Source organism: Rana temporaria, chromosome 5, assembly GCF_905171775.1.
Source record: "Rana temporaria chromosome 5, aRanTem1.1, whole genome shotgun sequence".
In the NCBI taxonomy this organism is placed as follows: Eukaryota; Metazoa; Chordata; class Amphibia; order Anura; family Ranidae; genus Rana; species Rana temporaria.
The window spans coordinates 332,312,556-332,340,146 of NC_053493.1; the positions used below are offsets into that span (position 1 = coordinate 332,312,556).

The following is a 27,591-nucleotide window of genomic DNA, read 5'->3' on the forward strand; positions in this document are numbered from 1 at the left end:
TTTTTTTTAACCACTACTCTTCCTTTTAATACTGGCTTTTGAAATTTACAAATGCAATCATTTAGAAATTGAATGAAAGGTTTAGCACTGGGAAACACTTTTTAAAAGATAAAAAGTGCATTTTATATACAACTATATAGATCAGATCAAAATGAGGGACAGAGGGACTTTGTTCCAAATCAGGGTTAGTCCCTCGAAATCAGGGACAGTTTGTAGCTTTGCAATTTAGTACACACCCTCTATTATCTATTTGTCTGTAAATGCTAAGGATGAGTAAAAAATATCCTTGTTAACAGTTCAGCCTTCTGAATTACAACGAGAAAAGCTTGCTTGGTAGCAATCACTTCACACAACGAAATGCTGAAACCAGCAACATAGTAAGTGCTCTCTGTGTTTTCACTGTTTTGATGTAGAAGTACATATACAAAATGAACAAACTTTTTCATCCCTGTTTTGTCTCCTGTAGGTAGAATGAATTCTCTACTAAGATTCAAATATCTTCTAATTGTGATTGTTGGGTTTTGTTTCCTATCAAGCTTGATTTACTTCCAAAAACTGAAGGTAATATTAATAATTTAGTAATACTTTTGTTAATAGCTTTTCAAAAGGTTAATTAATGATCTTTGTCTAGTTATAAGCTTGGTATTCCTCTTTCTTTCTTTTTTTTTTTTTAAGTCATATGAAATGCTCAGCATAAAGTTGCTTATAAATGTACAATATTCTGGACGTTTTAGGTTAATTTAGAACTTAACTGTACATTTACATATGACCATATTTCACTGTAATCTACAATAGTGAAGAACACCATGCTGCAGCTTTCATACTGACCTGCATTAACAAGGCAAACATTATACCAACTGGACAAAATGTTTACCCACTCTTTTTGGAATTTTCTGTAGGTTTTTATTGTCTTTGAGCTCTGGTTCACACTGGTGCGTTTTGACATGCCGTCCTAAACAGTGCGACGCCGCATATGCAGCACTGCACTGATTTCAAAAAGTCGTTTCTATACTACTTTTTGCGATTTTGACCCGCGATTACATTGACATCTGTGCAGAAATCGCATCTGAAATCCGGACTGACAAGCAGGAGTGAAATCGCGTGAGTTCAGCTGAACTCGCACAGCTTCTTTCCCATAGCCCAATGTGAACCTGGGCTGAATCAGTGATTATGACAAGAACAGAAAGTCTGCTCTTTGTTTCTATGATGTCTAAAAATTGAGGACAGTATGGGCCAAATCCACCAAAAACGGGCGTATATTTAGGGGGGCGTAGTGCATCTCATATGCGCTACGCCGCCGTAATTCAGAGTGGCTCCTAGGGTATCCACAAAGAACTTGCTCCCATATGCGGGCCGGCGTAACGTAAATCTGCCGGCGTAAGCCCGCGTAAAAAGTGGGCGTGTTGTATGGTAATCTGGTATGACCCCACGTAATTGACGCTTTTTGCGAACGGCGCATGCGCCGTCCGTGGACGTATCCCAGTGCGCATGCGCGAAATCACGTCGCAAATAGTCAATGCTTTCGACATGAACGTAACTTACGCAAAGCCCTATTCGCAAACGATTTACGCAAACGATGTAAACAACGGAAAATTTGACGCTGACCCGACGTCCATATCTAACATTGCGTACACCTCATAGAGGCAGGGGTAACGTTACGCTGAAAAAAGCCTTACGTAAACGACGTAAAAAAATGCGCTGGGCAGACGTTCGTTTGAGAATCGGCATATCTAGCTAATTTGCATACTCTACGCGGAAATCAACAGAAGTGCCACCTAGCGGCCAGCGTAAATATGCACCTAAGATCCGACGGCGTACCAAGACATACGTCAGTCGGATCTAGCCCACATTCAGTCGTATCTTGTTTTGTGGATACAAAACAAAGATGCGACGGCGCATCCTAGAACTTACGCGGCGTATCAATAGATACGCCGCCGTAAGTTCTTTGTGGATCTGGCCCTATGATTTTTACAGGAGGTCTCATTAACAGCATACACTGTATCACATATTTGGATTTTTTTTCTACTGCAATTAGCTTGCAATATACATAGCAGCTACACCCCAACCTAAAATATTAATTTTAGTTTGAGAAAAATATTTTTTTTGTTCAAGTAGTTTTTTAGCAGAGACAAATGTGAAGACCATGATATGCAAGCAACAGAGCACACAGCTAGGACTTTACCACAATAATTAAGACTGCAGAGGATACAACAGTGTAAAATTGGTCAGATACAGGACAGTTTTAATAAGACATGAAGAACCTGACTGCTGTATATTTTATTTTATCTATGGGGATTTGGTGTTGTAAATGTGAGTAACATAATTTGAGGTAATTTAGATGCACACAATTCTTGCACCTAGTTTATTTATTTTTTAAGGGCCTTTTTGCTCAGCGTATTTCGCTTTGCTCAGCAGCGGATCCCTGCTGAGCAGGAGGATGACAGGTCCGTCTTCGCTCACTGTGCAAAGCGGAGTTCTGCGCTCCCCTTTGGGGAAATCGGACCTCCATAAAAAGCGGTGCCATAAAAAGATTGCCATAAAAAGTGTTTGCGGACCTAAATGGCTGTTTTTCGGTAGCAGTAATTTTAATAATGCTTTAAAGCAGTTGTAAATTCAAAAATAGATAAAAAAAAAAACTGAGAGTTTGCTGCTTTATGTTACTTATGGGCCCCCTGGAGCAAAGGGGGGGTAGCCATCCGGGGCCCTGGGGACCTCTGAGCCCTTTTATAAAAAGAAATAAAAAATATATATATAAACATATATATTTTTTTTTTTAAAAGGGGGAGTTGCCATCTTGAGATCCTAACAAGCCAGTAAAGTACAAATACCCCCCAAATGACCCCTTTTGGAAAGTAGACATTCCAAGGTAGTTAGAAAGAGGCATAGTTAGTTTTTTGAAGTTGTAATTTTTCCCCACAATTCTTTGCAAAATTAAGATTTTTTTCCCACACCATATTGTCATTATAACAGGTTATTCCTCTCACATGGCATGTATATTCCACAAATGACACCCCAAAATATATTCTGCTGCTCCTCCTGAGTATGGTGATACCACATGTGTGGGACTTTTACACAGCCTGGCCACATACAGAGGCCCAACACTGAAGTAGCAACTTCAAGCGTTCTAGGAGCATAAATTACACATCTAATCTCTCAACCACCTATTACACTTTTGAAGGCCCTGGAGAACCAGGACAATAGAAACGCCCACAAAGTGACCGCATTTTGGAAAGCTAACACCCCAACATATAATCTATGAGGCATAATGAGTCTTTAGAACGGTTCATTTTTTTCCAGATGTTTTTGGAAAATGTGGAAAAAAAATGAAAATGCATTTTTTTTACACAAAGTTGTCCATTTATAGGATATTTCCAACACATAGCATGTACATAGAAAAAATGACACCCCAAAATATATTCTGCTGCTCCTCCTGAGTATAGCGATACCACATGTGTGAGCTTTTTTAACAGCCTGGCCACAAAGAGACCCAACATCCAAGAAGCACCATCAGGTGTTCCAGGGACATAAATTACACATCCAATTTCCTTACAATCTATCACATTTTTGAAGGCCCTTCATATTTCTAACACAGCATGTACATACCAAGAATTACACCCTAAAATACATTCTGCTGAGTAATGGGTAAAAAAAAGGAATAACCTGTGGTTTTAGTAGTGCAATTGTCCACAAGAGGAGAGCCCTGATCCAGGCAGCAGGCAGGGACGTGGTCAGCGACAGTGAATGGAATTGTCCAGGCAGCAGGCAGGAATATTGTCCATAGTCAGTACAGACAGGGATACTGTCCATATACAGTCCAGGGCCAGTGCAAGTAGAGACATTGCCAGCAGTGCCAAAATATTTGTCCTGGTAGTAAGCAGGAACATGGTCCAAGTAGCAGGCCAGTGTAACGCCACTGGCGTTATTTACAGAACGAGCGCAGCCTTACCCTCTCCTCACGGCTGCGCTCCTCTCTGTACTGGCCGCGTCATTTCCGGTGCGCCGGTGTTTGCGCTCCACGCTGGAACGCGGAAGTGCGCCCAGCTGTGTTGCGCTTCTCCCGCGCTCCAGGACCTATTTAAACCTCCAGGCATGACGGCAGGTCGTTCCGCTATTTTGTTGGACGCCTGCCGTCACCTGGAACCCGCACAGCAGACCCCTGGAGATCTGTCCGGACCACAGACCCTCTTTGAGGGAGAAGATTTGTTTCCTTCTCACAGGCATCGCTCTTCAGGGACATCTAATCCTGTGTCACTGACAACCAGAGTGAGGACTCCTAGATCCTGCAGTCACTGACACACCAGGACGAATACAACCCAGCTTGCAGCAATCTGTGCAGATACCAACAGTACCGCAAGTATCTTTAAGTAACATAAAACAGGATTATTGTTGTTCCTTTGTACTGAACTCAATAGGACTATGCTTGCTAGTTATTCCTTAGTTCGATTCTTTATACATGCCTGAAGTTATCTAAGATTGGATTCACTACTAGTGATACTTACCAGAGACTTTTGTTCACATTATTTGATTATTTCTTAGTCTCCAGTCAAACATATTATTTGTATATATATACATACTACAGAATCTCTCAGCTACATATATATATACCTGTGCATAAACAGCGCTTATGAATTAATAACCTCCCTTGATTGAGTTGTTCCATACTAGAGGTTGTGATGATTTAAACTCTAAACTCTTTAACCATACAAAAGAGTGGAATAGTGGTTTACACCTGAGAAACCTCCGCAGCTGAGATCCAATCAATCAAGATATTTAATTAACTTATACTGGGAACCTTACAGCCAGGAAAGAATGGGGACAGGGGTAGAGGCTTTTCCCACCCAAATCTCTTTGAAGCCTCCGGGCAACCAGACCCTAATCCGGGAATGAGAAAACTAAAAAATTATTTTTTTCATCCAGAAAAACAATTCTGGAACCCCTCACTAATGTGAGACCCCTGTGTTCCCACTAGTATAGCATGGTAAAAGATCAATCCAAGAGGCAGGCAAAAAACGTGGTCAAACAGTCCAGGGTCAGTTTCAGAGCAGGCAGAGGTAGGTACAGTTTAGCGTTAGGCAGAAGCATGGTCGTATAACAGTCCAGGGTCAGTTCCAGAGCAGGCAGAGGTAGGTACAGTTTAGCGTTAGGCAGAAGCGTGGTCGTATAACTGATAAGGGTCAGTTCCGGAGCAGGCAGAGGTAGGTACAGTTTAGCGTTAGGCAGAAGCGTGATCGTATAACAGGCCAGGGTCAGTTCCAGAGAAGGCAGAGGTATGTTTAGCGTTAGGCAAAAGCGTGGTCATATAACAGGCCATGGTCGGTTCTGGAGAAGGCAGAGGTATGTACAGTTCAGTGCAGTGGCATAAGGGGTGTGGAGGAAAATTACAGGAAATGAGAATTGCGTTTGCCATACTTCCCTAATAATGTAGAAACGTATAGTAACGGCGGAAACATACACCTATACAGAGGCCTGGTTGGGAAGGACAATCTGGACCATAATACACAGTGTCTCTTCGAATTCCTCCTCTAGAGCACACTCTGCATTTTTTCTGGCGTCTGTAGCCTGTTTCACGGGGGAGGGCTTTCTCAGGAAAGTGGCGCTCGTGGAGTCTGCTCACGGAATCAGAGCGAATATTTTTTGGTGGGTTTTTAGGGTACAAAAGGGCAGTGATGACTTCTTCTTGGTAGTGTAGATAGGGTACGGGATTCTGTGTTGATTTTTTGTAAATAACATAAGTATTATAGAAGGCCAAACTGAAAAAATAAATGGACACTTTCTTATACCAGTGGCGGGATTTTCTTGTGGGAAAGTAGGGTTCAATCATCTGATCGTTGAAGTCCACTCCCCCCATAAACAAATTATAGTCATAGATGCATGCTGGTTTTTGGATTGGGCCGTTTCTTTTGGGGACTTCAACATAGGTGTCGTTGTGGATTGATGTGAGCATGTGGACGTTCCGTTTGTCCCTCCACCTGACAGCCAATATCACCTGGTTCCTCAATGATGCCGTCTCCCCTCGTCGTAGCTTTTCATTGACCAGTTTTTGTGAGAAGCCTTTTCTATTGGCTCTTATTGTGCCACATTCCTAAGGTAAAGATAGCGAAACAGGGGCAAGCTAGTGTAAAAATTATCCACATAAAGTTGGTATCCCTTTCCAAAGAGTGGATAGGTAAGCTCCCAGACCACTTTTCCGCTGACTCCGATATACTCTGGGCATTCAGGGGGATGCAATTGGGAGTCCTTCCCTTCGTATACCATTAAGGAGTAGATGTACCCTGTGGCTCGGTCGCATAGTTTGTACATTTTAACCCCATATCGGGCCCTTTTGCTGGGGAGGAACTGTTTGATGCCCAGCCTGCCTGAGAATTTGACAAGGGACTCATCCACGGAGATATTCTGTTCCGGGGTATATAACTGGGGAAATTTTTGAGAGAAAAAATGTAGGAGTGGCCGAATTTTATATAGTTTGTCAAAAGCAGGGTCATTTCGGGGAGGGCACTGGGCGTTGTCGTTAAAGTGGAGGAACCGCATAATTATTAGGTATCGGGATCTTGGCATAAGGGATGAGAAGACTGGCATGTGGTGGATGGGTTTGGTAGACCAGTAGGAGTACAATTGTTTTTTTTTTGAAAGTCCCATAGTAAAAGTTAGACCTAAGAAAATTTTGAATTCCTCCACGGTTAGTTCTCTCCACTCAAAGGGACGGGCATAACTGGAACCAGGGTTGCTTTTTATGTACTGCTGTGCATAGAGATTGCATTGGGCCACAATGAAGGATAGCAAGTCTTCGGTGAAAAGTAAATTAAAAAATTGAGCATGGAAAAATTATCAGTGTTCACCTGGACACCTGGCTGGGCAGTGAAAGGGGGGATATTTGCTGCTCCGGAATTAGGGGGAAGCCACAGGGGGTTTTGAAGGCCATAGGGAAGCCTGGCATGGCCCCTATCCCCTTGGGGCTGAGATCACACTCTACTGGTGCCTGGCCTTTGTTGCAGTGGCACTGAGCTTGAGGTGGACCGCACTGCACTTGAGGTGGACGGCACTGTGCTTGAGGTGGACGGCACTGCGCTTGAGGTGGACGGCACTGCGCTTGAGGTGGACAGCCCTGTGCTTGAGGTGGACGGCCCTGCGCTTGAGGTGGATGGCCCTGCGCTTGAGATGGACGGCCCTGCGCCTCTGGGAGTAGGCCGTTTCTCAACGCCAGCACCCCTTCTTTTTTTCACGGGCACACGTTCCTCTTCGGATTCTGAATCAGACCCACTGTCTGTAACGGGTTCATAGGCCGAATCCGAATCGGACAGAGACTCCCCGCTGCTCTCATCGCTCATAATTAGACACTGGTAGGCCTCCTCACCGGTAAAGATTTTTTTTGCCATACTGGTGGCTGGTGAGGCTGCACTGCAGAGCACTGTGGTGGCACTGGTGGACACAGGTGGGCACAGGCGGCACTGATGTGCACTGTAGTGGCACGGGTGTGGCTCTGGTTGAACTGGCAGCACTGGTGGTCACAGGCGGCACTGGTGGGACTGGTGGTACGGATGGGCACAGGTGGCACTGATGGGCACAGGTGGCTCTGGTGTGCACTGATTAGCACACACGCGGCACTGGTGGGCACAGGCGGCACTGATGTGGCACTGCAGTGGCGCAGATAAGGACTGATGGGCACAGGTGGCACTGGTACAGCACTGTTGTGGCACTGATACGGCACTGTTGTGGCACTGGTGCGGCTTTGGTGACACTGGTGCGGCTCTGGTGACACTGGTGCGGCTCTGGTGGCACTGGGGTGGCACAGATGTGGCACTATGGGCACAGATGTGGTGCTATGGGCACCAGTGTTGTAACTAATGGCGTTTAAATAAACGCCGTTAGGTAACGATGGGCCTCCTGAGGGTAACGAGTAATCTATCAGATTACTTTTTCCCTCGCGGCAACGCCGTTCCCATTACTGGTCGGCGTTACCGCAATTACTCCTACCTGTGTCACTGCAGCCGTCGCCATTGGCCATCCATTATTAAAAAGAGCGCGCCTCCCAAGTGTTCCGTGATTGGCGGAACACAAATTTTCCCAGCAGAGCCTCTGTTTAGTGTCCAGCCTATCACGGATGTCCTCTCATCCGAGGCTGAGGATGAGAAGGCATCCGTGATAGGCTGAACACTAAACAGAGGCTCTGCTGGGAAAGTTAGTGTTCCGCCAATCACGGAACACTCGGGAGGCGCTCTTTTTTAATAATGGATGGCCGCCGGCTCCCTCTCCCCTCCTCCTCCCTCCCTCACAGTCCGGAGCCGTGCGGGGACACGGGGGATGTGAGCGCCGAGCAGGTAAAGAGGAGGGGTCATTACTGGGCAGTGGGCTCCTATCACGTGACTGCACCGGGGTGGGTGTCTATGGGGGGTGCACTGGTTGTGTGTGTGGATGAAGTTTGCATCCTGTCACCTGCATGAACGAGGCGCCACACATCTGCTATCATTGTCCTGTGACATCCCCAGCCACTGTCCTGTGCTCGGTATACAATCATCATGAACATTCATACCATACACCTCTGTTGTGGTCTGTTATTTTAATTATTTTATATATGCTTTTTACAAGTATCAGCCCCATAATTGATTGTTTTGCGCAAACACCCTGAGCGCTGTACTCCTCCGCTATATTGGGTGCCTAGGAGGAGGGTGATGCACGGCAGAACGGCACCGTGATCCACACCACAGAAGGAAGAAGAAAGCCACCGCTTTTCTGTCCCGGCTGTCCTCCCGGAGGGGTAACTGTCGCCGCTGACTGACCAACACGGGGTGACTATTTGCCAGCATGGAGGGGGTTAATGTACTGCCACTGGTCACTGATGCATTGATGACCAGTGGCAGGTAATTAACCCCTTTGTTCTGCATTAGTGACACCCGTGTCAGTGTTTATTAACCCCTATATGGTGCAGCATGAAAGGGTTCATAAACACTGATGCTGGTGGTGTCACTAATGAAGCACAAAGGGGTTAACTGTCACTGGTAACCAATGCATCAGTGACCAATGTTGTATTTCATACTGCCCAACTCCCATACACTCCGCACCCCTCTCATGCACATACCACCCACCTCATACACTCCGCACCCCTCTCATGTACATACCACCCACCTCATACACTCCGCACCCCTGTATACTATACTGTATATAGTGTTTTTATTCTTCAATCAGTGAATATAAACATGTTATAGAACGTAATTGCATTGTAGAATATAAAAAAAAATCTCATTTACTTTTCCAAGTAACTAGTTACTTTGCTTAAAAAGTAACTGAGTCACTAACTCAATTACTTTTTCGGACAAGTAACTTGTAATTGTAACTAGTTACTTTTTCAAAGGAAGATGAACAACATTGATGGGCACAGATGTGGCACTATGGGCACAGATGTGGCACTATTGGGCACTTCTGGGCAAAGAAACATCAGGGGGAACACTCACAGATCTCTCCTCTTCTCTCACGCTGAAACTGTGTAAGGAGAGGAGAGAGATGAACTTTAGATGACACTGCTTTGTTTACATTGTGATCGCGCCGTCATTGTTTCCGTGTGCGCGCCCGAGGGGGCGCGCGGGAACGATTCTCCGGGAGGACGTTATATAACGTCCTCCCAGAGTTAAGTAACCACCTTGTCGCCATTATTTGACGGCGGCTGGTGGCTAAGTGGTTAATTGACCATCTAGTGCTCCATTAATTTTGAGGGTCCTACCCCCTTTACTTGTGTTTTTTGTTTCTTGTTTTTGAGGTTTGCCCTGGTTTAATTTATCCATTTATTAGATTATTATTTATTGCCACTCCCTAAGGGGACGTAATGTGTTTATTGGCACATACATTTACCATTTGAGCACCATATCACGTGGAACACTTATAGGCTTATATCAGCCTTTACATAGAAGAGAATTTATATTACTCACTATAATTTCACAATCACAGAAGAAGCTCTCATTCATTATACTAATCCTGCTCCAGTTTCATCCCAGTTAGGGGTGATCAGTATTAGGGCACCTCCTGACGCCACGGAGGGGAATCTACTTATGAGCTTACCCATCAGGAGCTACCCGACACATATTCATCACACTTGAGCACAGTACACAATTTGTGGATTGAGGGCTTTATTTAGCCAGGATAGGACTCATACTACCAACCTAGCAGGCAGTGCCATTACCCCTTACATATTACCACTAGCATTTTTATCCCTTCTAGGAGGGTTTATCAGGGGGGCAGCAGCCATTACCTTACTTTAGCGCGGAATCTTATTTTATATTATTTATTTTGTCAAAGCCAGCATTATTTAGTAAAAAAACGGCATTCTCAGTGCACCTGCGCCGTTGTCTACGGCGTGCATGCGCCATAGACAACGATTAATTTTTTTGTGCCAAAAATCTCCTAAACCGTGTAGGTTTAGGAGATATTGCAAACACCTACAGGTAAGCCTTAATCTAGGCTTACCCGTAGGTAAAACATGTCAGAGTGGGTTTACAACCACTTTAAGTGAAACAATAAAAGTGAAATATTCCTTTAAATGTTGTACCTGGGGGGTGTCTATAGTATGCCTGTAAAGTGGCACATTTTTCCCATGTTTAGAAAAGTCCCTGCAGCAAAATAAATGAAAAAAAATATTCAAAACTGCTTGCGGCTGTAATGTATTGTCGGGTCCCAGCAATATAGATGAAAATCATTGAGACAAATGATATGGATCCCCCCAGTCCATTACCAGGCCCTATGGATGGGTCTGGTATGGATATTAGGGGAAACCTGCACCCAAATAAAAAAAAGGCGTGGGGCCCCAAGGCCCTACATACTCTGAACAGCAGTATACAGGCGGCCCCCAGGTTACAAACAAGAAAGGGACTGTAGGTTTATTCTTAAGTTGAATTTGTTTGTAATTTGGGACAGGTACATTTTTTAAGTGTAGCTCCAGACAAAAAAACTATTTTTAAGCTTTTTGGATAGCATAGGGAAGGATTGTCACCCCTGTAACATTTGTTTTGCTGTCTGTGCCCCTGTTCAGAAGATTTCACCTCACTTCTGTCCCAATGACAAATTTTATTTTGAAAATTTGGGGTTAGTAGGGAAACAAGGATTGGTGATAAAACATCAGTGGAGACACTTTTTCCCATATTAACTCTTACAGGAGAGAATTTCCCTTCCTAGGGGTAGATTTCCTCTCACTTCCTGTTGTCTCCCTCCGTTTGTAAGTAGGAGTCGTTTGTATGTCGGATGTTTGAAAGTAGGGGACCGCCTGTATATACTATATGGCCTGCCCTATATATTCTACCGAAAATTGGGCCTTAGGTGTTGGTGGTGCCAGAACACTATAAGCCCTCACAGTTACTCTTGGTGGACGTTGGAACGGGCCCTGCTGTGAAATATTATATCAAGAATTGTAATTACATGCCACTGTTAAACAGGGGCAGAAAAATTGGGCCTTTGGTTGTGGTGGTGGTGCCACAACACTGTAAGCCCCCACAAATACTCTTGTTGAGCGCAGGAACAGGCCCTGCTGTGAAATATTGGATCAAAAATTGTAATTACACGCCCCTGTTAAACAGGCTGTTATATCCTCTGAGTTGGGAGAGACACAAGACTCTGGTCTGGAACAACTGATGTTTATTTCAGTACTTCCTGTACACTCCAACATGCATCTCAGGACAGGTATATCTTATTATGCTTCCTTACATGTGCCAGCCTTTAAGTGACAGTACACGTGGAACCCTTCAGGTATAACACCTTCCATCCATCCCTAAAAGAAAAAAAAACACAACAAAATGAGAAAAGGCACAAAACATTAAATAATAACTATCCAATAACAGTCCTCCAAACACAGGAAATTCACAGGACTTTTCCCGCATCCAGATGTGAGACCAATCTTCCAGGCACAGCTGTGGGGATAAAATGTCATCGGATCACTTTTGGCCGGCCTGCTGAAAGTCTTGTAACTGTTCTTGCAGCTGAAACCGGTCAGGAGGGTGACAGTGTCATTGAGGGCGGGCACCCAGCGACTCAGGACTGGAGGAAACAGGGCTGGCTGGAATGGGCACCGGCGGGGCCAAGAGGGGATCCACTAGCTCAGAGGGTGAACAGATCTCCGGACCAGGGCTGGAGGGCTCTGTTGGAGCTGAGTTCAAAAGTTCAGAGTCCGCCCAATAATCAGTACCCATGCATCCTGATCCGCTGGGAAAAGATCCTTGTGACACTGGTGGTTCACCCGGCATCAGGGATTCAGGCAGTTGAGAAAGAGGGCGCAGTTGGTCTGCATGTCATCTGCAAATGGAACCATCTTTCAGGCAGACCCTATACAGCTTGGGTCCCAAAGTCTCTGCAATGACAGCAGTAAGCCAACGGGTGTTGAAAGCCCCATAAGATCGGGCCCATACCTTTTGTTGGGCTGTGAATCGGGGGAGCTCATTGTGTTTGACCATCTTGTCTTGGGACTGCCGTACATGTTAACCACTTAAGCCCCGGACCAATATGCTGCCTAAAGACCCAAGGTGTTTTTACAGTTCGGGACTGCGTCGCTTTAACAAACAATTGCGCGGTCGTGCAACGTGGCTCCCAAACAAAATTGGCGTCCTTTTTTCCCCACAAATAGAGCTTTCTTTTGGTGGTATTTGATCACCTCTGCGGTTTTTATTTTTTGCACTATAAACAAAAATAGAGCGTCAATTTTGAAAAAAATGCAATATTTTTTACTTTTTGCTATAATAAATATCCCCCAAAAACATATATAAAACGTTTTTTTTCCTCAGTTTAGGCCGATACGTATTCTTCTACCTATTTTTGGTAAAAAAAATCGCAATAAGCGTTTATCGATTGGTTTGCGCAAAATTTATAGCGTTTACAAAATAGGGGATAGTTTTATTGCTTTTTTTTTAATTTTTTTTTTTTTTACTACTAATGGCGGCGATCAGCGATTTTTTTCGTGACTGCGACATTATGGCGGACACTTCGGACAATTTTGACACATTTTTGGGACCATTGTCATTTTCACAGCAAAAAATGCATTTAAATTGCATTCTTTATTGTGAAAATGACAGTTGCAGTTTGGGAGTTAACCACAGGTGGCGCTGTAGGATTTAGTGTACACTTAGTGTGTGTTTACAACTGTAGGGGGGTGTGGCTGTAGGAATGACGTCATCGATCGAGTCTCCACTATAAAGGGGATCACTCATTCGATGCAGCGCCATAGTGAAGCACGGGGAAGCCGTGTTTACATACGGCTCTTCCCGTTCTTCAGCTCCGGGGAGCGATCGCGACGGAGCGGCTATAAACAAATAGCCGCGCCGTCGTCCCAGATCGCTCCCCGAGGGAACCCGACCGCCGCGTGTAGCGGGGGGGGGTCCCGATCGGGCCCCCGACCCACGTCTAGACAGGCACGTACAGGTACGTTGATGTGCCTGTCCGTGACATTCTGCCGACGTATATCTACATGAGGCGGTCGGGAAGTGGTTAATGAACTGTTTGAGGATGGAGCATGTCCAAAACAGTCCATGGCTGCCGACCCAGAAGGAGTTCAGCTGGAGTTTTGCCGGTGGTTGCATGTGGTGTGTTTCTGCAAGCAGAAAGGAAGGGGTCCAGCTGCTAGGGTGTCGGGGACTGTTGTTTACTTGCAGCCACTAAAGCATTGAAATAGCGTTTAAAAGTCTGCACAAACCGTTCTGCTTGACCATTTGTAGCAAGGTGGTAAGGTGAGGTTAACTTGTGCTTGATGTTGTGGGCAGTCTGGAAATGCTGAAACTCCTGACTGGGGAATTGTGCACCGTTGTCCGTGATGATTTTTCTGGGGTATCCAAACAAAGCAGCGAGATGTAACAGTATGGAAACCGTTGCCTTAGTAGTTGAGTAACAGGAATAACCCCGGGCCACTTTGAATTGGCATCCACTATGATCAAAAAGGTGTGTCCTCTGATCGGGCCTGCAAAGTCCAAGTGTAGGCAAAACCAAGGAACTGTGGGCCAAGTCCAGAGCTGGCCGCACCCTTGAGAAGGGTCTCTTGCAGTTTGTGCACATCCAGCACAAGCATTCACATATGTCGTGATATCTAAGTCTAGTTTTGGCCACCACACATAGCCTCTGGCCTTTTGTTTCATACGTGTACCCCCGGGATGACTGGTATGTAGCAACTTCAGAATGTGTCTCAGGAGGGTCTGGGGGATGATCACTTAGTCTCCCCATAAAACACAGTTGCCAGCCACAGTAAATTGTGTGACGGTTGCAGGTACCATGAATTGGCGTTTTGCTAAGTTCACTTTTAGACCCTGTTCTTGGTGTATCGCCAACACAAGCTCCACATTCCGCTTGTGTTCCTGCTCTGTCCGTCTTGTAATGAGCATGTCATCTAGAAAGGAATGTCCACCAAAATATCATCCATTTTTTGTTCCCAAATGGCTGGGGCAGAGGCTACACCAAACACCATCTGGTTGTACTCATACAGTGACTTGTGGGTATTGATTGTTAGAAACTTGCAGGAAGAAGAATGGACCTCAAACTGTAAATATGCTTGTCTGAGATCAAGCTTGGTGAACTTTTGACCCCCTGCAAGAGAGGCAAAAATGTCATCTACTCTGGGTAGGGGATACTAGTCTATCTCCAGTTGGGAGTTCATTGCCATGCAGAAATTGCCACAAATGCGTAAGTCTCCATTCACTTTCTTAATTGGTACAACTGGTGATGCCCAATCGCTGTGCTCTACCTTTGAGATGACACCTTGTTCCTCCAGCTGACTCAGTTCAGATTCCACTCCTGCTCGGAGTGCGAAAGGTACTGTCTGAGCTTTGAAGAACTCATGCCGCATACACACCATCACTTTATGTGATGAAAAAAAAACACATTTCACATTTTCTGTGAAGTAAAAAATGACGTTTTTGAAACTTCAATTTTCAAAGACGAAGTTGCCTACACACCATCGTTTTTTCACAATGCTCTAGCAAAGCGAGGTTACGTTCACCACTTTTTTCCATTGAAGCTCGCTTCATAACTAGCTTCTGGGCATGCCCGGGTGTAAAAACATTGTTTTAAACGTCGTTTTTTGCTACACACGGTCAATTTCTGTGAAGTAAAAAACGACATTTTGAAAAACGACAGATAAAATTCAAGCATGCTTCAATTTTTTTTTGTCATTTTTCACAAGACATAAAACGACGTTTTCCCCCACACATGGTCATTTAAAGTGACGTTTTTAAAAACGTTGTTTTTTTTCATCACATAAAGTGATGGTGTGTACGCGGCATCAGGCTGAGAGTTGGGTTTCAGCTTCAGTCTCACAGTCATGCTTTATTTTCCCCAACTGGTCATCAAAGATCCTTGGGAACCGCTGCTTCAGGGACACCACCCATTCCTCATTATCTCCTAATGGAATTGTAACAGTGTTACAGGGATTTATGGCAGTGTCTGGCATACCAAAGTGAGCAATCCAGTCTCTCCCAAAGTGAGCGGGGTCCCCCAATTTCTAGGATATATAATGGCAGTCTCTTTGTCTGACCCTTGTACAATACCTGTACTTTTGCATGAACACATGGGTGGAGTATCTGCTTTGAGCATGTCTGCAGTTTGATTAATGTTGGGCGGAAAGTGGTTTGGGTCTGAAGTTGTCTCCATTGTTTCTGGGTGATAACTGAAACTGCTGCTCCTGTGTCTACATCCATCTTGAGTTTCTTTCCCTCAACGGTTACCTCTACAGTCATTGCGGGGGGTGCTGAATGCATATGATGTATGTCTAATCTGTAGAGCACTTCCTCATCCTCTGACTCAGATGATGATGTATATCTTCCCACCACATATATGTCTTTGTCTTGGGATACAGAGGTTTTTTATTTCGGCAAACTCGTTTAAGATGGCCTGTCTTACCGCAATTATGACAGGTCTGATCCTTAACCCAGCAGACTTTGTGGTCATGGTCTGGAGTCCCACAATGGTAGCAGGCTGACTCCCGGCTTGATGGGGTTCTGTATTTCCAGTTTGCGGCAGTTGGCTTGACTGCTGTTCTGAAAACTTCCTGTTTCACCTCTTCCCTTCTGCCCTGGGGGTTCAATTCCTCTGTATCTTTTACAGCAATTTTCATAACTGAAGCTCAATTGCCTTTATATGGGTAAGACCTTTCTCTGTTAATAGTCTCTTTTGGCTAGGCTCACAATTCAGTCCCATGACAAACTTATCTCTCACTGCAGTAGGTAGGTACTCCCCAAAAGAACAGGTAGAGGCTAGTCTGCGAAGGGCGAGCACATAAGCTTTAATTACTTCACCTGACTGCTGCTGCTGATAGAACCCAGAATCTTTCTGCAATCTCTGGTGGTTTGGGCTGGAAGTGATCCTCTAATGCCGCGTACACACGATTGGAATTTCTGACAAGAAAGGTTTGATGTGAGCTTTTGGTCAGAAAATGTGTGCGTAGGCCCCATCAGACTTTTTCTGTCGGAAGAAGAGCTGGTTCTTAAACTTTGACGGGAAAAGTTCTTGTCGGAAATTCCAATCGTCTGTATGCAATTCTGAGGCACAAAAAAACATGCATGCTCGGAATCATTGAACTTCATTTTACTCGGCTCGTCATAGTGTTGTACGTCACTGCATTCTTGACAGTTGGAATTTTGTGTGACCATGTGTATGCAATACAAGTTTGAGCCAAAATTCAGTCGGAAAAAAATCCACAGATTTCTTGTCGAAATTTCAAAACGTGTGCACGTGTCAGGAGCTCTGCCAATGTCTTAGTTGCTGGTTTTACAGGGGAAAGGAGGTCCCTAAGAGTGTCATATATCTTAGCACCAACCACTGTCAGAAATACTGCTACTTGCCTGTTGTCTGGGGTGGCATTTGCACTGAAATACTGTTCCAGTCTTTTAACCCAGGAACTCCAGGATGTTTGTTCCTCATCAAATTCACTTAATGTCCCCGATTAATTACATTTTCCTGATGGACTCTGTGAGTGCTTTTATCCAGGTGACAATCCACACTGCCTTTGTTTCTCTTTTAGACTAATAGGCACTTTGTAAATCCCATCCTCGTCGCCACTGTTATATCCTCTGAGTTGTGAGAGACACAAGACTCTGGTCTGGAACAACTGATGTTTATTTTAGTACTGCCTGTACACTACAACATGCATCTCAGGACAGGTATATCTTATTATGCTTCCTTATATGTGCTCTAAGATGGCTACCATGCCCCTTGACCCTTGTCATCACTCCTGGGTGGAGCCAGCCATAAAGTGACAGTACATGTTGAACCCTTCAGGTATAACAGGCAGTGGTGGTGATGGTGCCACAACACTGTAACCCCTCACAGATACTCTTGTTGAGCGCAGGAATGGGCCCTGCTGTGAAATATTAGATCAAGAATTGTAATTGCACGCCCCTGTTAAACAGGGGCAGAAATATTGGGTCTTAGGCAGTGGTGGTGGTGCTACAACACTGTAACCCCTCACATATACTTTTGTTGAGAGCAGGAATGAGCCCTGCAGTGAAATATTGGATCAAACAGCTGGTGATCCAAGACTGATATATTTTTATGAATGTGAGCCGATCAACAGAGTCTGTGGACAGGCTGTCATGAATTGCCTCGGCCACCAGAGGGCGCTAGCGGCGCATCGGCGCACGCAGGGCGCGCGCAATCGCGGCAATCGCGCTTGTGCACGCGCGCATCGGCGGTAACGGCGCGTGGGAGCGCGCATCGGCGGTAATGGCGCGCGGGCATGTGCAGGCGTCCATCTGGCGCCAAAACAAGCTATTTAAAGTGTCCTGGGAGCCTGGCCTCTTACTGTCCGGTCTGCAGCGTTTCCTGAGACCACCTGTACCAGTACCTGTACCTGTACCGACTACTCCTGCTTGAATGAATGAATGAATGAATGAAAAACTTATATAGCGCGGCACATGCGAACTGAATCGCCTCTGGGCGCTTGATGTTTCGTGTCTCATGACATCAAAAGAGCAGAGTTTTAATCTGTCTTCTGAAAGTCAGGTGGTTTTCCTCCAACCGAACGCTGGTTGGTAAAGCGTTCCATAGTCTCGGACCTTGAAAAGCAAACCTTTCTCCTTTGGACTTGTATTTGGTTTTTGGCACCTTGACCAGATTTTGGTCAGTGGATCGCAGAACGCGATTAGAATTGTGAGGTTCTATCTTGTCGCAAAGATATTGCGGCGCCTTCCCATGGATGCACTTATGTGTCAGGCAGAGTGCTTTAAATACAATTCTGTCTTTTACTGGCAACCAGTGAAGGGTTCTCAGCGAAGGTGAGATTGATTCCCATGTTTTTTTCCTAGTCACCAGTCTGGCGGCCGTATTCTGTACGACTTGCAGACGAGCGATTTGGTACTTTGGGAGCCCAAGGTAAAGGGCATTTGCATAGTCCAGTCTGGAATTCACGATTGTTCCCACCACGACTGCTACGTCTTCTTTGGGGATAAATGGAATAAGTCTGCGTAGTAGGTGCAACAAATGGTGCGATCCGCTGACTACTGACCCTATTTGTGCGTCCATTATCATGAAGGTGTCAAAAATGACTCCTAGACTTTTGACTTTGGAGCTAGGGGTGATGCTTTGGCCCAGAATTGGCCGCGGTGTCCAGGTTGTTGCCAGTTGACTCTTTCGGCTGGCGTGAAACATAAGAAGTTCTGTTTTGGAACTGTTGAGTTTAAGATAACTCTTAGGCCCCGTACACACGACCAAACATGTATGCTGAAACTGGTCCGCGGGCCAGTTTCAGCATACATGTTCGGTCGTGTGTAGGCGCGAGCGGGCCGAATTCCAGCAAACATTTGCCCGCCGGGCCTTTTCCCAGAGGGCAAATATTCGTGGACGTGTTTTAAAACCGTCCGCTGGAATCCTGCCCGCTCGGACATGTAAGGTCGTCAGTACAGACCTACTGTACATGTCCAGGCGCCCGCCGTCCCTCGCATGCGTCGAATGACTTCGACGCATGCGTGGAAGCCTTTATATGGCAGGCCCGCCCACGTCTCCGCGTCATCGCCGCGTCATCGTCGCGGCGACGATGCGGACACGCCCCGCGTATTGTTTACGCGCGGACTTCTGTACGATGGTTAGTACAACCATCGTACAGAAGCCCTCTGGCAGGCATGTACGGTGAAAACGGTCCGACGGACCGCTTTCATCGTACATGTTTGCTCGTGTGTACCGGGCCTTAGTCATCCAGTTTTCTATCGAAGAGAGACATTTCTCTAAACTGAGATGATGATCCTTTTTGTTGCAGATGCGAAAATACAATTGCGTATCGTCTGCATAAGAGTGATAAAGTAGTTCTTGGCTACTGATAATATCAAAGAGAGGGCGAAGATAGATGTTGAACAGTACCGGTGACAGGGGGGATCCTTGGGGGACTCCACATGGCACCGTGCGTTTTTCCGACGTGAAAGATCCCAGTTTCACTGTTTGTGATCGGTTTTCAAGAAAGGAGGAAAACCATGGTAAATCACCTTCTGCGATTCTGGCTACCTCGGCCAGTCGCATTGGTAACATTTTGTGGTCTACTGTGTCAAAGGCTGCGACAGGATTCTCCCTCGTCTGCGGCCTCGAGGGCATCGTCCCATATTTTGAGTAAGGCCGTTACTGTCCCGTGTCCGGGACGGAAACCTGATTGAAATGGATCGAGTAGATTGTGGGTATCCAGATGCTGTTGCAGCTGTTGTACCACTATTTTCTCCATTATCTTGGAGAGAATATTTAGGCCTGTTATGGGGCGGCGGTGAGTTGGGTCCTTGGGATCCAAGTTAGGTTTTTTCAAGATGGGCTGGATTGTGCCCTCTTTCAGCAGGGATGGCACTATGCCTTCCTTAAATGACTGATTTATAAGCTGTGTGATGGGAGGCGCCAGAATGTCGGCGCATTCCTTCAGCAGCTTGGTGGGAATGATGTCATTGGGTGCTGTGCTGTTCCGCAACGCACCAATGATATTTTTGGTGGTATCGATGGAGATGGGTTCCAGAGTGAACTTAGTTGATTGTAGAAGGTTTCTGTTGGTGTTTTGTAGTTGATTGAAGAGGGGGCTGAGGGGGGTATTATTTTGCAGAATACTTACCCGGATTCTTTCGATTTTGTCGATGAAGAAATCCGATAGTTCATTACAGAACTCTTGGGTGTCTGAATTGGGGACTTCAAGACATCCCGGATTCATGGTCTGGGTGACCATCTTGAATAGTTCTCGGGGGCGGTTCATGGCGCTGTTAATCGTCATAGAAAAATTATGTTTCTTGGCTTTGAAGATTTCTTTATGATATTGTGTTGTTATTGCCTTGTAGATGATGAGGTGATCTTCTAAAGGGCTTCTTTTCCAGGCGGCTTCCGCCCTTCTGCGCTCTTGCTTCAGTAGGGACAGCTGGTTGTTGAACCAGCCGGACTTTTTTTTCCGGATGCGGACTTTGCGTTTCGGTGCTACTAAGTCGGCTGATTGTAGCAGAGCTGCATTTATGGCATCCAGTGTATCTGAGGCTGTTAACTGAGGATGAATAGTTTCGATTCGGTTTCCCAAGGTAGATTTGAAGAGTTCCGAATGGAACTTCTTCTGAGATCTAGCCCAGTGTATTGTCACCGGCTTGGGTGCTTTTATAACTGGTGGAATTTTGGAAATTATGAAACTAATTGCATGGTGGTCTGTCCATGGCAAAGGTTCATTTCCCAAAATGTTTATTTTCAGATTTTGTCTGAAAATTAGGTCGAGTGTGTGACCTGAAGCATGCGTGGGTCCACATATAAGTTGCTGTAGTCCTAATCCTTCCAGGTGATCGATGCAGGCATCCGCAATGGGATCCTGTGAGGAGTTGGCCCACAGATTGAAGTCCCCGAGCAGCAAAAGATGTTTGCTGTTAAGGGTATAAGTGGATATGAACTCCGTTAATGATGGTAGAAGCTGCGATTTTGGCCCAGGTGGCCTATAGCAGAGGAGAATGTGAACAGTCTCCTGGGGGGAAGTTTGAAGTTGAAGAGTAAGGGTTTCCATAAATGGAAGAGGATTTTGAAGGACCGGCTTAGTGATTGCAATATGAAACTTATGGATCACCGCCAGGCCTCCTCCTCTTTGCCCTATTCTGTTTTCCGTTATAATTCGATAATTTTCTGGCACCAATTCTCCAAGAATGGTGTTGCAGTCGTCTGAAAGCCAGCTTTCTGTGATAAAGAGGCAGTCTAGATCGTTTTGTAGTAAGAAATCGTGGATTTCTGATCGGTGTTTTACTGCCGATCTTGTGTTGATCAAAGCACATGATATATGCTTGAGCTGGGTTAAATGGTTGAAATTTTTGATGGTCGATCGTTGATCGAATCTCAAAAGTTGGTCTATTTTTAAGGCCTTTTTGGTGACGGCTGGTAATACTGTTGCGAATTGTCTCAGACCCCAAATCGTTTCTGCAGAGTATCGCAGTTTAACCATTGTTGCCAGTCACCGGGGGGGGGGTTAATTGCAATAGAGGGAAGATTCGCTGAATCCTCTCGCTTGGCCTTGGTCCAGAGGAAGGCAAAAAAACCCTGGCAGTGCTAAGCCAATTTGCTGCCGCAGGGAAAAAGATTCCTTCCTGATCCCTGAAAGGCGATCGGACGAAACCCTGGATCAAGTACTGTTTGGAATGAGGGGGGGAAGGGGGGAAGAAGGGTGTCACTGTAGCTGAGGAGTACCAAGATGGCCGCCGACCGGGCCACAGGCCTCAGGTTTGGGGGCTGTTTGGCTTGGTGGGTATGAGCTGGTTGTTAATCCAGGGGAGGATGGGATCCTCCAGGGATAGGGGGATGATCCCTGACAATTCCAGGAAAATTTCCAGGCTGTCAGTGCTCCTTTTTTGCGGCGCGCCGCTAGGCCGCGGCTGAAGCCGCGGTCTTTCCTAATTGCGGCGGCCGCGAATAAGGCCTGGTCTGGCGCGGATGCGGGAAAGAGCCGCAGATCGCCAGAAAAAAGCGCTGCTATGCGCGGCGGGTGGCCGGGATGATTATGGGTGACTGATTGGGGTGCATGCGGCTCTAAGAGAAGGTAAACAGCCGCAATTTGGATCGCTGGAGTGGCTGTCCTGAAAAGGACGGTCACTAGCGATTCCTGGGGGTGGAAAGATGGCCCTGAAAGACAGGGTCTTACCTGAAGAGAGGGGCCCACGATGGGAAGGAAGGAGCCGGTCCTATGGGCTGCAAGTTGATTCATGCAGCAAAGATTGTAGGAGCCTGCCTGCCTGTCTGCGGTGTCTAGCTGGCTATCTGTCTGGTCCCTGGAGAGAGCAGACTCGTCGGGAAGCGTCCTACTCCCTCACTGAACTGACACTGACTGATTATCCAGCTAAGCCTTGTCAGCTGTGATGAGCTCGGGTGTGTGTGCTTGATCCAGATCCTGATAACCGGCTTGTCTTTGTTGTTCCTGTCTTCCGCCTGCCCTGACCTCGGCTTGCTCTGACCATCCCTCTGCCTGATCCCTGGTACTCCGCTGTTCGCCTGTTGCCGACCCGGCTAGACGACCCCTCTACTACCTTGGCCTCTCCTGTGCCAGTCCGGCTGCTCCTGCTTCTCCGGTCTTCTGGGACCCTTCTCAGTCTTCTGGGACCTGCTGCGGCCAGACTCTCCGAATACCTTCCTTTCCGGCTTACCTGCTGTTCCAGTGCTGCTGCATCCAGGCTGCTACCTACCGGCGTGCACCTGCCTTTTAGAGACTTCCTCAGACTCCGCAGAGGCTCCATCCGGCCCCTGCACCAGCGTCATCCCTGGCGCTTGTGCGACTCTGCATTCCCGTTCCCCCTGTCTACTCTACCAGGGGTTCCGGGATCAGAGGAGTAACAGCTGCCGCTTCCTGCACGTCGGGCTCATCCTTAAGGTACGTGACACAGGCGCACTCTATGATCGGTTACAAAGCCTCCAGCAGCACTAAATGTGTGTTTAGAAAGAATGCTGGATGCAGGACATTCCAGTAGCTCAATTGCATATTGAGCAAGCTATGGTCAGTGGTCCATCCACAAGACCCAGTAACCCAGTGGATGCTCTGTTGGAAAGGTCTCCAAGTCTGATCTTGCCCCTATATACTCCTGCACCATGTAATGCAGACGCTGGTGATGGTTGCTGGAACCGATCATACCTTGTGTAACAGGCGCTTCCTGCGCCATCATAATGCGTTCTGGCGTGGAGCGCATGCGGCGACCGCGCAATGACGTCATGGCTCGGCTCCGTGTGCGTTCCACCGTGGAACGTGGAAGTGCGCCGTAACTTACGGCGGTTTTCTTTGAATCAGTGCTTATGCACTGCACCTGCCTCTATCCTATAAACAAAGCGGTGTGCTGACTGCACACCGTTCTATTTTTGTCAGGCATAGCTCGACCACGCTACAATCAATGGTGCCAACCCCAGCATTTCTGCTGTTACCTTGGGTACTTCACATTGGCATTGTCGGGGACAACCTTCAAGACCTTCCTTGCTGACACCCTACACTACGGAATCCCTTGTCACTACACTCAAGCCCTGCAAACGAATAAGTAGCAATTGTTTCACTTGTAGTACTATAGGAAGAACTGCTGCATATATTCCATCTAAAACAATTGCTGTTATTTATTATGGCTTGTAGCTATTAACATACTACTTGGGACGAAGTGTTGTGCCTATGGCTGTTTATAGAGGAATATCTTAAAGGGACATCTACTCTTAAAATTACCTGAGCTATATTCGCCTCTCATATGCAACTACTCCTATTTACTACGTGCTTGACATAAGTGTTATTTGCTTATGGGCCTTGCCCTAACTTTCTGAACATGTTCGCTCCAACTTTTCTATGTTAAGGGTTGATGGTATTTCATAACAACTCCCTTAGTGGCCTAATGCATCCCTATATGTTTAAGTGATATGATGTAGAGAACCCCCAAACTCCTGTTTGCGTGGAGTGACGCCTGGGGTCCCGTACTGATAATCACTTGCATATAGAGGTGCATTGGAATCTTCAAGTGTATGCTATAATTTTAAACGCTAAGCTCTGGTCACATGTAGTAATGCGTCCATCCATAGTAGCTCAACACCTTTCTTTATGTGAGAGAGAGATGATGTAGAGAACCCCCAAACTCCTGTTTGTGTGGAGTGACGCCTGGGCTCCAATACTGAATTCTCACATATAGAAGTGCATTAAAATCCTTGCTAACTGCAGTTGTGGTTCACTCCTGTTCACCAGAGCTGATACACCTTGGCGCTGAGAACTGAAGAATTGTTTGAAGGCATCGGTCAGCCGGCCACCTTCTCCACCGCTGTTTCTGTGACTGAACAAAGCCTCAGCGACACGTTGTCCAGCACCAGGAAATTGTAACCTCCCAGGCTCTGGCAACGCATTGCACAAACCTTTCTTCAAGGCCTCCTGAAGATGTTGCATCCTTTGCTCCTTTTGCGAAGGCTGGATGAGTTCTGCAACCTTACCCTTGTAACGTGGATCAAAAAGGGTTGCCAGCCAGTAATGATCTCTCTCCTTGATGCCACGAATCCTAGGGTCCTTTCGCAGGCTTTGCAGAATCAGGGAGGCCATGCAGCGTAAGTTTGCAGAGGAATTCGATCCTGAGTCCTATGGGTCACTAACAATCACATGATCTGCAACCACCTCCTCCCAGCCATGTACAACCCCATGGGTTTCTGGGGACTGAAAACGATCCCTTGAAGACTGCTGCTGAGTGTTATCCTCCACCTCCATGCTGACACAATCCTCCTCCTCTTCTGCCTGTTTGTTCGATGGGCCCGCAGGAATACTATCTGGATAAAGGGGGCCTTGAGAGGTAAGGAAGTCTTCCTCTTCCTCCCGATGTTCTACCTCAAGTGCCCTGTCTATTATTCCACAAAGCATGTGCTCCAACAGGAAGACAGTATCACTGATGCATGCACTGTTACTGCTCACCATCCTCGTAGCCTCCTTAAATGGTGACAGGACAGTGCATGCATCCCTGATCAGTAGCCACAGGTGTTGCAAAAAAAAAAGCCAAGATCCCCTGACCCTGTCCTGGTGCCATACTCACACAGGTACTCATTGATGGCTCTCTGCTGCATGTGCAGCTGCTGCAGCATTGCCAACGTTGAGTTCCACCTGGTGGGCATGTCACAAATGGGGCGGTTCTTGGGCATGTTGCATTCTCTTTAAATGTCAGCCAGCCGAGCACTGGCATTATATGACCAGCAGAAATGACCACAGACTTTCCTGGACTGTCTCAGGAGATCCTGTAAGCTCAGGTACCTGCTCAAGAACCGCTGCACCATCAAATTCAGGACGTGAGCTAAACAAGGAACATGGGTCAAGTGTCCCTGTCAGAGGGCAGAGAGGAGGTTGTTGCCATTATCGCATACAACCATTCCTGGCTAAAGCAAGCGTGGATTTAACCACCTCTGAGCCTGCCCCTGCAGAGCTGACAGACAAAAAATAAAAATTCGCCCTTGGGACTTTGAGTGAGGTGAGCACTGTACAGCCAATAAAACAACAAGAGTAATTACAGTATATATTTAATTCAAGTAAACAGCAGTACATACATTAATGTCATGAACATGAGCCAATTCATACAGAATACTAAAAATAGGTTAAATTATATTGCGAGTAACTGTCCATATTAAAACACACACAAGCATCAAGTGTATACCCGACGCGTTTCGCGAGGCTTAGCTCGCTCTTCAGGGGTAGATGCTCGTGGTATACCGATGGACATAGCCAAAGACCAGCGCATACGTGGCTCCCAATAAGGCGGCAGCGAGTGTCCTGCCAGGGAGCAGAGGAGGCGGGGCCAAACTAAGTCCGAACCGGGGCCAAACGGAAGGAGGGCACAGCATGGATGAAATTTGTGTATCCCCAAGAGTCTCAATGGGTTCATAAGGAGTATTGACTCTGAGTGGAGAAAGTCTGGAGGGAATGGGTTCCAATAGGAGACCTGTATTGGTGTGTCTGACCTCAGAGAGAGAAAGCAAAAAGTACCATGAGGGCAAATTTTTCTTTTTTGATGCTAAACGCAGGGATGGAGGTGTGTCTCTGGAGACACCAGACCTTTTATTCATTTTTCTGCAGAGCTGACAGAACCTCTGCTCCAGTGTAGCTCCTGTCCCCTAAGCAGACCAACTCAAGCACCGCATGGCATCTTTTTGCCTGAGTACTTGCGTAGCCCCTTGAATGCCTATGGAGCACTGCTGGTTCCGAGGAAAAATCTACAGAAAAAGAGGCCATAGAGGAAGAAGAGGAGGATGTGGAGGAGAGAGCTGTGGCAGAATCACCACTACTAGCATATTGGAGGTGTGGTGAACCCTCAAATAATAATGAACCCTGTCCTGCATCCTTCCCAGCTGCCAGCAGAGTTACCCAGTGTGCCGTGAAATTAAGGTAACGTCACTGTCCATGCCTGCTGGACCATGAGTCAGCGGTAATATGCACCTTACTGCTAACCGCCCTGTCCAACAAGGCCAAGACATTGCCTTCCACATGCTGGTAGAGAGCCGGAATGGTCTTCCATGAAAAGAAATAGCGTTTGGGAACCTGCCACTGAGGTACCGCACATTCCAGAGTCTACCAGCTGAAAAGGCAGCAGTTGCAGAGCTGGCAATTTGGCCAAGCTAGCATTCAGACGCTGAGCATGTGGATGGCTGGGACCAAATTTCTTTCTACAGTTTAGCAACTGAGGTAGGAAATTTGCCTGCTAAAATTGGATGTTGGTGTACCCCTAGCAGATTGGCCACAAGTACTTGGACACCTATTGCTATACCTACATTCCTTTCAGTGCAGGTTTCTGAGAGGACTGGAGGTATATTGGGGTCTTTTAAGTGCTTTTGCCAACGAACTGCATGGGAGCTCGTCATATGTCTGGTCAAGCATGTGGTGCCCAAGCGGCTGCTGTTTTGGCCACACTTGATTCGCTTCAGACATAGGTTGCAAACAGCACTGGTGCGATCTGCTGCACACGTGTCAAAAAAAGGCCCACACTAAAGAACTTTTCAAAATAAGCTGGGAGTCAGCAGCGCCCTTCACCTGCTTAGCTCTGTGGTGTGATACAATAGGGTGGCTGCCCTTAAGCTGCCCCCTGGAGGGCATCCTGCCTTGTTGGAGATGTGCCCCCTCCTCCTCTCTTCTATCAGGGACCCAAGTAGAGTCAGTGACCTCATCATCCCCTCCCTGCTTGTCACTGGAGAAGACTTGGCAGTATGCTGCAGCTCGGGGAACATGACTGACATTTTTTTGTCCTTCTTGGGCACCCCCTCTCTCTAGGCTCACGTTATTCCCTTCCTCAACCTGGGTACCATCATCGGAGCCTTCAAATCGCTGCGCAACCTCCAGCAGCATTTACCCGACACTGTGGTCGAAAAGTTCCAGGGATTCCTCCATGCACGATGGTGGGGCTAGGGAAGGAGTGACTGTTGACAATAAGCCAATGGAATAGACTACTCTGAGCCTGGACTGACAGAGGATGAGGAGAATGAGGACAGCTTTGTTATCCATTCCACCAACTCTTCTGCATGTTGTGGCTCAATAACACAGCCAGCTGCAGAAAAAAAGGACAAGCGTGCCCCACGGCCACATGCAGAGGATGCACTGTGTCCACAACCAGCACTGTTGACTGTAGACACAGAGCCTGCTTGCCCTCTTTTAGTGGCCTGTGAGCGTCTGCCTCTCCTTGGTGGCCTTTCAGAAAT

General features: G+C 46.6%; 1 pseudogene; it reads left to right on the top strand.

The window, feature by feature from the left end:
* The first annotated feature begins 268 nt into the window (after positions 1–268).
* Positions 269–27,591, top strand: part of LOC120941072 — a 115,637-nt pseudogene continuing 88,314 nt past the window's right edge.